Source organism: Oncorhynchus nerka, unplaced genomic scaffold (genome assembly GCF_034236695.1).
Source record: "Oncorhynchus nerka isolate Pitt River unplaced genomic scaffold, Oner_Uvic_2.0 unplaced_scaffold_963, whole genome shotgun sequence".
Lineage (NCBI taxonomy): Eukaryota > Metazoa > Chordata > Actinopteri > Salmoniformes > Salmonidae > Oncorhynchus > Oncorhynchus nerka.
The window spans coordinates 54,945-68,499 of NW_027040352.1; the positions used below are offsets into that span (position 1 = coordinate 54,945).

Genomic DNA, 13,555 nt, shown 5'->3' on the forward strand with positions numbered 1-13,555 from the left:
TGAGCAGAAACAGCGGTGTCGTTTGACTTAACAGACGAGGATCGGATGTGACCGACGCTTCTTGCTCAAATGGTTAGCAGTAAATCTTGCAGAGGGAGGCGGGAGGAGGAGGATTCGGGAGGGGAGAGAAGGTGGCAAAGGGCCTGAGTTGGGGCGGATTGGCCAGGTGTGGAGTGGTAGAAATGGCTTTAGCAGCAGCGACAGAAGGAAAATGTAGAGAGGAGGGAGTGAAAGGATGCCAGGTCCGCAGGGAGCGAGGATTTTCCTCCATTTCCCGCTCGGCTGCCGTGTACTGGTACCCCTCTTGGCGTTGACCCTGTACTGGTACCCCTGCGCGTTGACCGGGTACTGCGTACCCCTGCACGTTGACTCTGTGCCTGTACGTTGACCCTGTACCGGTACCCATGCGTGTTGACCCTGTACCAGGTACCCTCGCGTTGACCCTATGCGGTACCCCTCGCGTTGACCTGTACCCGGTGCCCCTCTTGGCGTTGACCCGGTACGCGAGTATCCCTGCGGCGTTGACCCGGTGCCGGGCCCCTGCTTAGCGTTGACCCGAGTACCACGGGCGCCCCTGCGCGTTGACCCGGTTACTGGTACCCTGCGCGTTGACCGGGTCACTAGTACCCCTGCGGCGTTGACCCGGTACTGGTGCCCTAGCGCGTTGACCCGGTACTGGTAACCCTGCTTGCGTTGACCCGGTACTGGTAACCCTGCGCGTTGACTCTATTTCCTTTATTTATTTAGTAACATTTTAACTGCATTGACGGGAAATAGTTCATAAGTCAGCATCTCGCACTGTAAATTTTACACCTGTTCCTGTTTGGCGCATGTGCGTGAATAACGGTTTGATTTTGAACTGCTATCTCCATGTCCCTCTTTCTCCTCTTCTCTCCTCCTTCTCCTCTTCTCTCCTCCTTCTCCTCTTCTCTCCTACTTCTCCTCTTCTCTCCTCCGTCTCCTCTTCTTTCTCTCCTCTCTGTCTCCTCTCAGATCCTGAACCCTCCTCCATCTCCCTGGAGGCCGTCAGGTCCTCAGTACACCATGGAGTTTGGCTACTCGTCAACAGCCCCGTCCAGCAGCACCGTTCATACAGGTAACCCTCTATCCTCGCCACGGTTGTCTCTCCTCGCCACGGTTGTCTCTCCCTGCGCACGGTTGTCTCTCCTCGCCCGCGGTTGTAACTCTCCCGCCCACGGTTGTCTCTCCCTCGCATCACGGTTGTCTCTCCCTCGCCACGAGTTTGTAACTCTCCCGCGCCGCGGTTGTCTCTCCCACGCCGCGGTTGTCTCTCCTCGCCACGGTTGTCTCTCCCTCCACGCCACGGTCGTCTCCTCCTCGCCACCGGTCGTCTCCTCGCCACGCGATGCGTCTCTCCCTCGCCACGCAGTCGTCTCTCCTCGCCACGGTCGTCTCCTCGCCGCGGGTACGTCTCTCCCCTCGCCACGGTCGTCTCCTCCGCCACGGTCGTCTCTCACTCGCCACGGTCGTCTCTCCTATGCAGTCGTCTCTCCTCTCCCGCAGTCGTCTCTCCTCTCCCACGGTTGTCTCTCCTCTCCACGGTCGTCTCTCCTCTCCCACGGTCGTCTCTCTCCTCTCTCACGGTCGTCTCTCTCTCACGGTCGTCTCTCTCCTCTCCACGGTCGTCGGTCGCCCTCCGCCACGGTCGTCTCTCCTCGCCACGGTCGCCTTCCGCCACGGTCGTCTCTTCCCCGCCACGGTCGTCTCTCCCCGCCACGGTCGTCTCTCCCGCCACGGTTGTCTCCCGCCACGGTTGTCTCTCCCCCGCCACGGTTGTCTCTCCCTCGCCACGGTTGTCTCCCCGCCACGGTTGTCTCTCCACGGTCGTCTCCTGGTAATATTATAGTAGTAATATAATGGTAATATTATAGTAGTAATATAATGGTAATATTATAGTAGTAATATAATGGTAATATTATAGTAGTATTATAATGGTAATATTATAAGTAGTAATATAATGACATATCCAGGAAGACTAGTCAACATATAAGGCCCCTATTGGGTCTGATCAGTTTGCTGTCGATCAGTTGCTGTCTGGTTCTGACTGGTTCTGTCTGGTTCTGACTGGTTCTGTCTGGTTCTGACTGGTTCTGTCTGGTTCTGACTGGTTCTGTCTGCTTCTGGTTCTGACTGGTTCTGTCTGCTTCTGGTTCTGTCTGCTTCTGGTTCTGACTGGTTCTGACTGCTTCTGGTTCTGTCTGGTTCTGGTTCTGACTGGTTCTGGTTCTGACTGGTTCTGCCCACCGCTGAGCCCGTCTTCTCATAATGTCTGGAGACCCATCTCTTCTTCAAACAGTCAGTCATGTAAATGTGCAACAGGTTGGTAACTTGTGTCTGGAGACTGATCTCTTCTTCTGTCGGGCTAATTAATGTATCTGCTCTCTTTTCCTGTCCTCAGTTACCGTCCCTACACCTACAGTCACTTCGCCCCTCCCACAACCCCTGCTCCACGGACGTCTCGATAGCGACTACACCCCGGACGCCGCGCCCCGCCCACCTCCAACTCCGGCGTCGCCAAGGTTACACCAGCGACCTGAACTACGACTGAACCCTTTCCCCCACCCCACCCCTCGCAGCCAGTACCTGTCAGCGGAGGAGAACTGTGAGAGCTGCCCCTCCCCCTGCACGGAGCGCTCCTACTCTCACCACCTCTACCCCCCGCCCCCATCACCCTGCACAGACTCCTCCTGAAACCCCTCGCTGTACATAACAATTGTTGATATTGTGTTTCTAAAAGAGGAGGAGGAGGAGAGGAGGCTGCTGAGGGATGTACAGAACATATGAACAGAGAAACAGGAAGCTCGGGGTGGAAGAAAGAGCTCCGGGAACATTTTGTACATTTTAAAAATAGAAAAAAAGCATATCTATATATTTTCTATACAGCGTTTACTGGATACGCCGTAGAGGGTTTGTATTCAAACATTTGTACATTTATTTTTTATTTTTTAAGAAAACGTTTTATTAAAACCATCACAAACATGATAAGTTGCCTTAAATCCAGAAGATACAAACAGTTGTCTGTTTTCACGAGGCTGGAAGAACATTTAAAACACGTAGAGGGAACTATCTGACGCCAAATAACCGTGACAACGCTCCGGAACAAGGAGAGAGGAGAGGCAGGATGACGCCCCTGGAGGTGAAAGACAGCTACTGCACTAAGGCACTCTGCAGCCTGGGCAGCCGTTTTGTAGTGGATCAGTGATCCCCATAGTAACCAGTCAGCTGGTTTCCATAGTAACAGAAAATAAGGTGTACTGAGTGATTTTTCCAGGACTTCCTGTCTGCCTATATTGCTTCAACTAGGTACTACATATTATACAAGCTCCTTATTCATCTAACGGGTACATAAAGAACCTCTGACCCGACCCAGGGCCCCTCGTCACTACCACAACACTCCTGACCCACCCAGGGCCCTCGTCACTACCACAACACTCCTGACCCGACCCAGGGCCCCTCTCACTACCACAACACTCTGACCCAGGGCCTCGTCACTACCACAACACTCCTGACCCGACCGGGACCCCTCGTCACTACCACAACACTCCTGACCCGACCGGGGCCCTCGTCACTACCACAACACTCCTGACCCGACCAGGGCCCCTCGTCACTACTACAACACTCTACGTCACTACTACAACACTCCTGACCCGACCAGGGCCTCGTCACTACCACAACACTCCTGACCCGACCGGGTCACTACTACCAACACTCCTGACCCGACCCGGGGCCTCGTCACTACTACAACCTCCTGACCCGACCGGGCCCTCGTCACTACCACAACACTCCTGACCCGACCGACCCAGGGCCTCGTCACTACTACAACACTCCTGACCCGACCGGGGCCCTCGTCACTACTACAACACTCCTGACCCGACCAGGGGTCACTACTACAACCTGACCCAACCCGTCACTACTACAACACTCCTGACCCGACCCGGGCCCCCTCGTCACTACTACAACACTCCTGACCCGACCAGGGGTCCACCCTGACCCGTCACTACCACAACACTCCTGACCCGACCCATAGGTCCAGGAAGGGTGGGGTACAGAGGTCGAGGTCAGGGTTCACAGAAGGTCAGAAAGACAACGTCATCACGCTGTCTGTTGTGTGATGGGGAAACCGATTCATGAGGTTATTACTGCACAATATTCACCAAAATCTATGTTCTGTCATTTTGAGGTTATTTTATATTTTTCTGTAAGTTTTGTTTTAATTAAATGCCAGACTGCAACTGAAGATTATCTTTACCCAGAACACATCTGTTACTGAGGGGGGGTCATGTATCCTGTCAGGATGAGAGACCCAGAACACATCTGGTACTGGGGGGGGTCATTTATCCTGTCAGGATGAGACCCAGAACACATCTGGTACTGGGGGGGTCATTTATCCTGTCAGGATGAGACCCAGAACACATCTGGTACTGGGGGGGGTCATGTATCCTGTCAGGATGAGAGACCCAGAAACACATCTGGTACTGGGGGGGTCATGTATCCTGTCAGGATGAGAGACCCAGAACACATCTGTTACTGAGGGGGGTCATCTATCTTACGCTGTAGCCTACCTTCTGAGGTCTACCTCTGTTTCACCTGTATTCTCTCTGCCTCCAGGGGAAACTTCTCCTCCATCTTCCCTGGGGGGGGAAACTTCTCCATCTCCCCAGGGAAACTTCCTCCATCTTCCCAGGAGGGAAACTTCTCTCCCTCCATCTCCCCCAAGGGAAACTTCTCTCCATCTTCCCAGAGGGAAAGCTTCTCCATCTCCCCCCTGAGGAAACTTCTCCATCTCCCTGAGGAAACTTCTCCTCCATCTCCCCAAGGAAACTTCTCCTCCATCTCCCCTGAAACTTCTCCTCCATCTCCCCCGAGGGAAACTTCTCCTCCATCCATCTCCCCGAGGAAACTTCTTCCCTCCATCTTCCCGAGGGAAACTTCTCCTCCATCTTCCCCCGAGGGAAACTCTCTCCATCTTCCCCCCAGGAAACTTCTCCTCCATCTTCCCCGAGGGAAACTTCTCCATCTTCCCCCCAGGGAAACTCTCCTCCATCTTCCCCCGAGGGAAACTTCTCCTCCATCTTCCCCGAGGGAAACTTCTCCTCCATCTTCCCCGGGAAACTTCTCCTCCATCTTCTTCCCCCAGGGAAACTTCTCCATCTCCATCTTCCCCCGCTTCTCCATCCAGGAAACTTCTCCTCCATCTTCCCGAGGGAAGCTTCTCCATCTTCCCCAGGGAAACTTCTCCTCCATCTTCCCCGAGGAAACTTCTCCTCCATCTTCCCCGAGGGAAACTTCTCCTCCATCTTCCCCCTGGGAAACTTCTCCTCCATCTTCCCCCGAGGGAAACTTCTCCTCCATCTTCCCCCAGGGAAACTTCTCCTCCATCTTCCCCAGGGAAGCTTCTCCTCCATCTTCCCTGAGGGAAACTTCTCCTCCATCTTCCCCAGGGAAACTTCTCCTCCATCTTCCATCCCCCAGGAAACTTCTCCTCCATCTTCCCCCGAGGGAAACTTCTCCTCCATCTTCCCCCGAGGGAAACTTCTCCTCCATCTTCCCCCGAGGGAAACTCTCTCCATCTTCCCCCCAGGGAAACTTCTCCTCCATCTTCCCCGAGGGAAACTTCTCCTCCATCTTCCCCCGAGGGAAACTTCCATCTTCTTCCCCCTTCTCCATCTTCCCCCGAGGAAACTTCTCCTCCATCTTCCCCCGAGGGAAACTTCTCCTCCATCTTCCCCCGAGGAAACTTCTCCTCCATCTTCCCCCGAGGGAAACTTCTCCTCCATCTTCCCCCCGAGGAAACTTCTCCTCCATCTTCCCCCCGAGGGAAACTTCTCCTCCATCTTCCCCCGAGGGAAACTTCTCCTCCATCGAGGGAAACTTCTCCATCTTCCCCCGAGGGAAACTCTCTCCATCTTCCACTTCTCCATCTTCCCCGAGGGAAACTTCTCCACAGAGGACTAGTTATTGTACCTGATCAGTTCTTCGAATCATTTAGTTGGTTTTTTAAATATTTTTGTACCACATAGTGTATATTATCGTATTTATAAGCTATAAAGAATAACATTGTATATCTATCTATTCATTGAATTCTTGCAGTACTTTGTCATTCCGTCTTTCAATATATGCTCTCATTTTATTTTTCTCCATCTTCCCCGGGGATGTGTCGGACAGTCCAAAACGCACGGCGACAATCTTAGACAATATCAACAATCCTTTCGTAATGTCCTGTCTGTCTCGTTCTCTGTCTCCGTCCTGTCGTCCCTCTGTCCTGTCTGTCTCCTCTGTCCTGTCTGTCTCCTCTGTCCTGTCTGTCTCCTCTGTCCTGTCTGTCTCCTCTGTCCTGTCTGTCTCTGTCCTGTCTGTCTCTGTCCTGTCTGTCTCCTCTGTCTCTGTCCTGTCTGTCTCTGTCCTGTCTGTCTCTGTCCTGTCTGTCTCCTCTGTCCTGTCTGTCTCCTCTGTCTCTGTCCTGTCTGTCTCCTCTGTCCTGTCTGTCCTGTCTGTCTCCTCTGTCTCTGTCCTGTCTGTCTCCTCTGTCTCTGTCCTGTCTGTCTCCTCTGTCCTGTCTGTCTCCTCTGTCCTGTCTGTCTCCTCTGTCCTGTCTGTCTCCTCTGTCCTGTCTGTCTCCTCTGTCCTGTCTGTCTCCTCTGTCCTGTCTGTCTCCTCTGTCTCTGTCCTGTCTGTCTCTGTCCGTCTCCTCTGTCTCTGTCCTGTCTGTCTCCTCTGTCCTGTCTGTCTCCTCTGTCCTGTCTGTCTCCTCTGTTCTGTCTGTCTCCTCTGTCCTGTCTGTCTCCTCTGTCTTTGTCCTGTCTGTCTCCTCTGTCCCGTCTGTCTCTGTCCTGTCTCAAACTGAAAGACTGTCGGGGGGAAAAGGGATCCTTGTTTAAACTGGGTTGGTCTTTTCTCTCCCTGTTTATCCAATCAGGGCTGTGGGACATTTCAGACTGAAACTGAGGACGAGATAAAGCTGTCATCCTCTCAGAACATTCACACATACCTCAAAACGTCCGTCTTCAGAACATTCACACATACCTCAAAACGTCCATCTTTGTCTTTTTGTTGTCCAATGGGCAGGCCAACTTTCAATATAGACTGGAAGGACAGTGCAGGGTCCTGGTTCTCTCGATCTTCTCTGCTACTTCTGTTACAGCTATGTATCTTGATCAAAATGGCCGTCTTCTATCCAGACCCAGACACACTGGTGGTTGTGGAGATGTACACACTGGTGGTTGGGAGGATATGATGTCAGAGGTTCCTGATGTAAACATGGTGGTTGTGAGAGGGAGGATATGATGTCAGAGGTTCCTGATGTACACATGGTGGTTGTGGAGAGGAGGATATGATGTCAGAGGTTCCTGATGTAAACATGGTGGTTGTGGAGAGGGAGGATATGATGTCAGAGGTTCCTGATGTACACATGGTGGTTGTGGAGAGGGAGGATATGATGTCAGAGGTTCCTGATGTACACATGGTGGTTGTGAGAGGGAGGATATGATGTCAGAGGTTCCTGATGTACACATGGTGGTTGTGGAGGGAGGATATGATGTCAGAGGTTCCTGATGTACACATGGTGGTTGTGGAGAGGAGGATGATGTCAGAGGTTCCTGATGTACACATGGTGGTTGTGGAGAGCGAGGATATGATGTCAGAGGTTCCTGATGTACATGGTGGTTGTGGAGAGGGGAGGATATGATGTCAGAGGCCTGTCCTGGGACGTTACATTGATAACAGAGGTCTTCTGGTCTCTGGTCTACCAGCATCGGTCTCTGATGGTAGAGACGGCCTGTCCTGGGACGTTACATTGATAAGAACCAGCAGTCTCTGATGGTAGCTGCTTTTCCAAAATGCCTGTTGAGTGGACGACTGTTGGTGAGAGAAAGGAAGTGGAGTAGCTTGATTTAACACTTGTGTTGGTTAGAAGGTTAAAATAAGTTGCTGTTCTGACGTTAGATGCTTGTTGTTATCGATGCCCTCCCAAACGGCACCCTATTCCCCATATAGAGCACTACTGTTGACCAGGGCCCTATAGCTATATAGCCCACTACATTTACTACATTTGACCAGGGCTCAATGGGACCCTATTCCCTATATAGCCCACTACATTTGACCAGGGCCCTAAAGGAGTGCAGGATATAGGGAATAGGGTGCCATTTGGGGCCCTATATAACATGTTTCTGGAGCTCTGAACATAAAGATGAGGAACACAGCAGAAGTTTATTGGCAGTTTGAACATTTGATCATTCATCCATGTTGATACCCATGGTGCTTTGCAAGGATGTATACAGCTCAACCAACATTTGGTTAGTCAGAATGATTATTTTAATTTCCACTCCAGTTCTTCTCCGTTGATTTGCTTTCCATGTAAACCAGGGTGTAATGGATGTGTACAGCCCATTCAATACTACAAGAAGCTGTTGGAACAAAATTAAATGTGGATTTGTTTTGTTTTGTTTTTTAAATAAAATGAATGAACTTTCATCTTGAACGTTGTCCATTCACATTTTGTTCTGTCCATTATCACTCAACCATTACCTCTAATCTCTGGCCATTATCACTCAACCATTACCTCTAATCTCTGGCCATTATCACTCAACCCTCTAATCTTTGTCCATTATCACTCAACCATTCCCTCTAATCTCTGTCCATTATCACTCAACCATTCCCTCTAATCTCTGTCCATTATCACTCAACCATTCCCTCTAATCTCTGTCCATTATCACTCAACCATCTAATCTCTGGCCATTATCACTCGACCCTCTAATCTCTGTCCATTATCACTCAACCATTCCCTCTAATCTCTGGCCATTATCACTCAACCATTCCCTCTAATCTCTGTCCATTATCACTCAACCATTCCCTCTAATCTTTGGCCATTCTCTCTACCTCTCTACCTCCCTCTAATCTTTGGCCAATCTCTCTCTACCTCCTTCTCTCTCTACCTCTCTCTACCTCTCTACCGCCCTCTCTACCTCTCTACCGCCCTCTCTCTCTCTACCTCTCTACCGCCCTCTCTCTCTCTCTACCGCCCTCTCTCTCTCTCTACCTCCTTCTCTCTCTCTACCATTCCTTCTCTCTCTCCTATCTCTCTCTCTCTCTCTACCTCCTTTCGCTCTCCCTCCTTTCTCTACCTCCCTTTCTCGCTCTACCTCCCTTTCTCGCCTCACTACCTCCCTTTCTAAATCTACCTCCCTCTCTCACCTCCCTCTCTCTCTCTACCTCCTCTCTCTACCTCAATCTCTCTCTACCTCCCTCTCTCTCTCCCCTCTCTCTCTACCTCCTCTCTCTCTCCTCCTACCTCTCTCTCTACCTCCCTCTCTCTCTACCCCTCTCTCTCTCTACCTACCCTCTCTCTCTCTCTACCCCTCTCTCTCTCTCTACCTCCCTCTCTCTCTCTCTCTCTCTCTCCTCCCTCTCTCTCTCTCTCTCTCTCTCTCTCTCTCTCTACCTCCCCTCTCTCTCTCTCCTCTACCTCCTCTCTCTCTCTCTCTACCTCCTCTCTCTCTCTCTCTACCTCCTCTCTCTCTCTCTCTCTACCTCCCTCTAATCTCTCTCTCTCTCTACCTCTCTCTCTCTCTCTCTACCTCCTCTCTCTCTACCTCCTCTCTACCCTCTCTCTCTACCTCTCTACCTCCTCTCTCTCTCTCTCTCTCTCTCTCTACCTTCTCTCTCTCTCTCTCCCCTCCTCTCTCTCTCTACCTCTCTCTCTCTCTCTCCTCTCTCTCTCTCTACCTCTCTCTCTCTTTCTCTACCTCCTCTCTCTCTCTCTCTCGCTCTCCTCTCCTCTCTCTCTCTCTCTCTCTCTCGCTCTACCTCCTCTCTCTCTCTCTCTCTACCTCCTCTCTCTCTCTCTCTACCTCCTCTCTCTCTCTCTCTCGCTCTACCTCCTCTCTCTCTCTCTCTCGCTCTACCTCTCTCTCTCTCTCGCTCCCTCTCCTCCTCTCTCTCTCTCTCTCTCGCTCTACCTCCTCTCTCTCTCTCTCTCGCGCTCTACCTCCTCTCTCTCTCGCGCTCTACCTCCTCTCTCTCTCGCGCTCTACCTCTCTCTCTCGCGCTCTACCTCCCTCTCTCGCGCTCTACCTCTCTCTCTCGCGCTCTACCTCCTCTCTCTCTCGCTCCTACCTCTCTCTCTCGCGCTCTACCTCCTCTCTCTCGCGCTCTACCTCCTCTCTCTCTCGCGCTCTACCTCCTCTCTCTCTCGCGCTCTACCTCCTCTCTCTCTCGCGCTCTACCTCCTCTCTCTCGCGCTCTACCTCCTCTCTCTCGCAGCGCTCTCCTCCTCTCTCTCGTGGCTCTGTCTCCTCTCTCTAATATGCGCTCTACCTCCCTCTCTCTCGCGCTCTGCCTCCTCTCTCTCGCGCGCTCTACCTCTCTCTCTGCAGCTCTAACCTCCTCTCTCTGCGCGCTCTACCTCCTGCCTCTCTCGCGCGCTCTGCCTCCTCTCTCTCTCTCTCTACCTCTCTCTCTCTCTACCTCCTCTACCTCCTCTGTCTCTATCCTCTCTCTCTCTCTCTTGCGCTCTACCTCCTCTCTCTCTCGCTAGCTCTACCTCCTCTCTCTCTCTCGCTCGCTCTACCTACCTCCTCTCTCTCTCGCTCTACCACCTCTCTCGAGCGCTCTACCTCCTCTCTCTCTCGCGCGCGCTCTACCACCTCTCTCTCGCGCGCGCTCTACCACCTCTCGCGCGCGCTCTACCTCCTCTCTCTCGCGCGCTCTACCTCCTCTCTCTCGCGCGCTCTACCTCCTCTCTCTGTGCTCTGCCTCCTCTCTCTCGCGCTCTGCCTCCTCTCTCTCTTGGCTCTACGCTCTACCACCTCTCTCGCACTCTACCTCCTCTCTCTCGCTCTACCTCCTCTCTCGGCTCTACCTCCTCTCTCTCGCGCGCTCTGCCTCCTCTCTCTCGCGCGCTCTCTCCTCTCTCTCGCGCTCTCACCTCCTCTCTCTCGCGCTCTCCTCCTCTCTCGCCGCTCCTCCTCCTCTCGCTCCTACCTCCTCTGCGCGCTCTACCTCCTCTCGCTCGCTCTACCTCCTCTCGCTCTACCTCCTCTCGCTCGCTCTACCTCTCTCGCGCGCTCTGCCTCCCTCGCTCGCTCTACCTCCTCGCGCGCTCTGCCTCCTCTCGCGCTCGCTCTCTGCGCGCTCTCCTCCTCCTCGCTCTACCTCTGCCTCGCTCGCTGGCTCTACCTCTCCCGCGCTGCCACCTCGCGCGCCTCTACCTCCTCTCTCTACCTACCTCCTCTCTCTCGCTCTACCTCTCGCCGCTCTACCTCTCTCTCTCTCGCTCTACCTCCTCTCTCTCGCGCTCTACCTCCTCTCTCTCGCTCTACCTCTCTCTCTCGCTCTACCTCTCTCTCTCGCGCGCTCTACCTCTCTCTCTCGCTCTACCTCTCTCTCTCGCTCGCTCTACCTCCTCTCTCTCGCTCTACCTCTCTCTCTCTCGCTCTACCTCTCTCTCGCTCTCTACCTCCTCTCTCGCGCGCTCTACCTCCTCTAGCTCTACCTCCTCTCTCTGCTCTCCTCCTCTCTCTCATGCGCTCTACCTCCTCTCTCGCGGCTCTGCCTCCTCTCTCTCGCGCTCTACCTCCTCTCTCTCGCGCTCTACCTCCTCTCTCTCGCTCTGATCCTCTCTCTCGTCGCTCTACCTCCTCTACGCTCTCTCCTCGCGCTCTACCTCCTCTCTCTCGCGCGCTCTACCTCCTCTCGCGCGCTCTACCTCTCTCTCGCGCGCTCTACCTCTCTCTCGCGCGCTCTACCTCTCTCGCGCGCTCTACCTCTCTCTCGCGCGCTCTACCTCTCTCTCGCGCGCTCTACCTCTCTCTCGCGCGCTCTACCTCTCTCTCGCGCGCTCTACCTCTCTCTCCGCGCGCTCTACCTCCTCTCTCTCTCTCGCGCGCTCTACCTCCTCTCTCTCTCTGGCGCGCTCTACCTCTCTCTCGCGCGCTCTACCTCTCTCTCGCGCGCTCTACCTCCTCTCTCGCGCGCTCTACCTCCTCTCTCTCGCGCTCCCACCTCCTCTCTCTCTCGCTCCACCTCCTCTCTCTCTCGCTCCACCTCCTCTCTCTCTCGCTCCACCTCCTCTCTCTCTCGCTCCACCTCCTCTCTCTCGCTCTACCTAGCGCTCTACCTCCTCTCTCTCGCGCGCTCCACCTCCTCTCTCTCTCGCTCCACCTCCTCCTCTCCGCGCGCTCCTACCTCCTCCCATCTACCTCCACCTCTACCTCTCTCTCGCTCCCTCCTCCTCTCTCTCTCGCTCCACCCACCTCCTCTCTCTCGCTCCACCTCTACCTCCTCTCTCTCTCGCTCCACCTCCCTCCTCTCTCTCTCGCTCCATGTGAATAAATAATATATGTAGAATAGCTACTCGCTCCACCTCTCTTCGCTTCCACTTTCTACCTTCGCTTCCTCTTCTCTCTTTCGCTCCACCTACTTATCTTCTCTCGCTCTTCTCGCTCTACCTTCTCTATCAGCGCTCCACCTCCTCTCTCTTCTCGCTCCACCTTCTCTCTCGCTTCCACCTCCTCTTCTCTCTTCGCTCCACCTCTCCTTCTCTCTCTTCGCTCCACCCACCTCCTTCTCTCTCTCGCTTCCACCACCTCCTCTCTCTCTCCACCTACCTCCTCTCTCTCTCTCGCTCCACCCTACCTCCTCTCTCTCTCGCTTCCACCTACCTCTCTCTCGCTCCACCTACTCTCCCCACCTCCTCTCTCTCTCGCTCCCCTATCCTCTCTCTCTCGCCTCCCTACCTCCTCTCTCTCGCTCTACCTACCTCCCTCTACCTACTCCTCCTTCTCTCGCTCCACCTCCTCTCTCGCTCCACCTACCTCCTCTCTCGCTCCACCTCTCTCCTCTCTCTCTTCTCGCTCTCCACCTCCCACCTCTACCTCCTCTCTCTCGCTCTACCTACCTCTCTCTCTCACTCTACCTACCTCCTCTCTCTCTCGCTCTACCTACCTCCTCCACCTCCTCCTCTCTCTCTCGCTCCACCTCCCTCCTCTCTCTCGCTCCACCTCCTACCTCCTCTCTCTCTCGCTCTCCTACCTCCTCTCTCTCTCTCCACCTGCCTCCTCTCTCGCTCCACCTACCTCCTCTCTCGCTCCACCTACCTCCCTCCTCTCTCTCTCGCTCCACCTCCCTCCTCTCTCTCTCGCTCTACCTACCTCCTCTCTCTCTCGCTCTACCTACCTCCTCGCTCCACCTCCCTCCTCTCTCTCTCGCTCTACCTCCTCTCTCTCTCGCTCTACCTACCTCCTCGCTCCACCTCCCTCCTCTCTCTCTCGCTCCACCTCCCTCCTCTCTCTCTCGCTCCACCTCCCTCTCTCTCTCTCGCTCCACCTCCCTCTCTCTCTCCTCCACCTCCCTCTCCCTCTCTCTCTCCCCTCTCTACTGGATGAAAGGTAAAGACAATGTATTGTATTATTGCTGAAGCATTTGCAGTCATAACTGTCAAATGTACAGTCCACTATGGAATGGCTCCAGTTTTGATCCAACTCTAATTCAGGGTTAAATCCCAGAGGATAACCCACTGATCAAATGGATCTACTCTAAT

General features: G+C 53.8%; 1 pseudogene; it reads right to left on the reverse strand.

Moving 5' to 3' along the window:
• Positions 1 to 9,431: 9,431 nt before the first annotated feature.
• Positions 9,432 to 12,948, reverse strand: LOC135570644 (octapeptide-repeat protein T2-like; annotated as a pseudogene).
• Between the last annotated feature and the right edge of the window lie 607 nt (positions 12,949 to 13,555).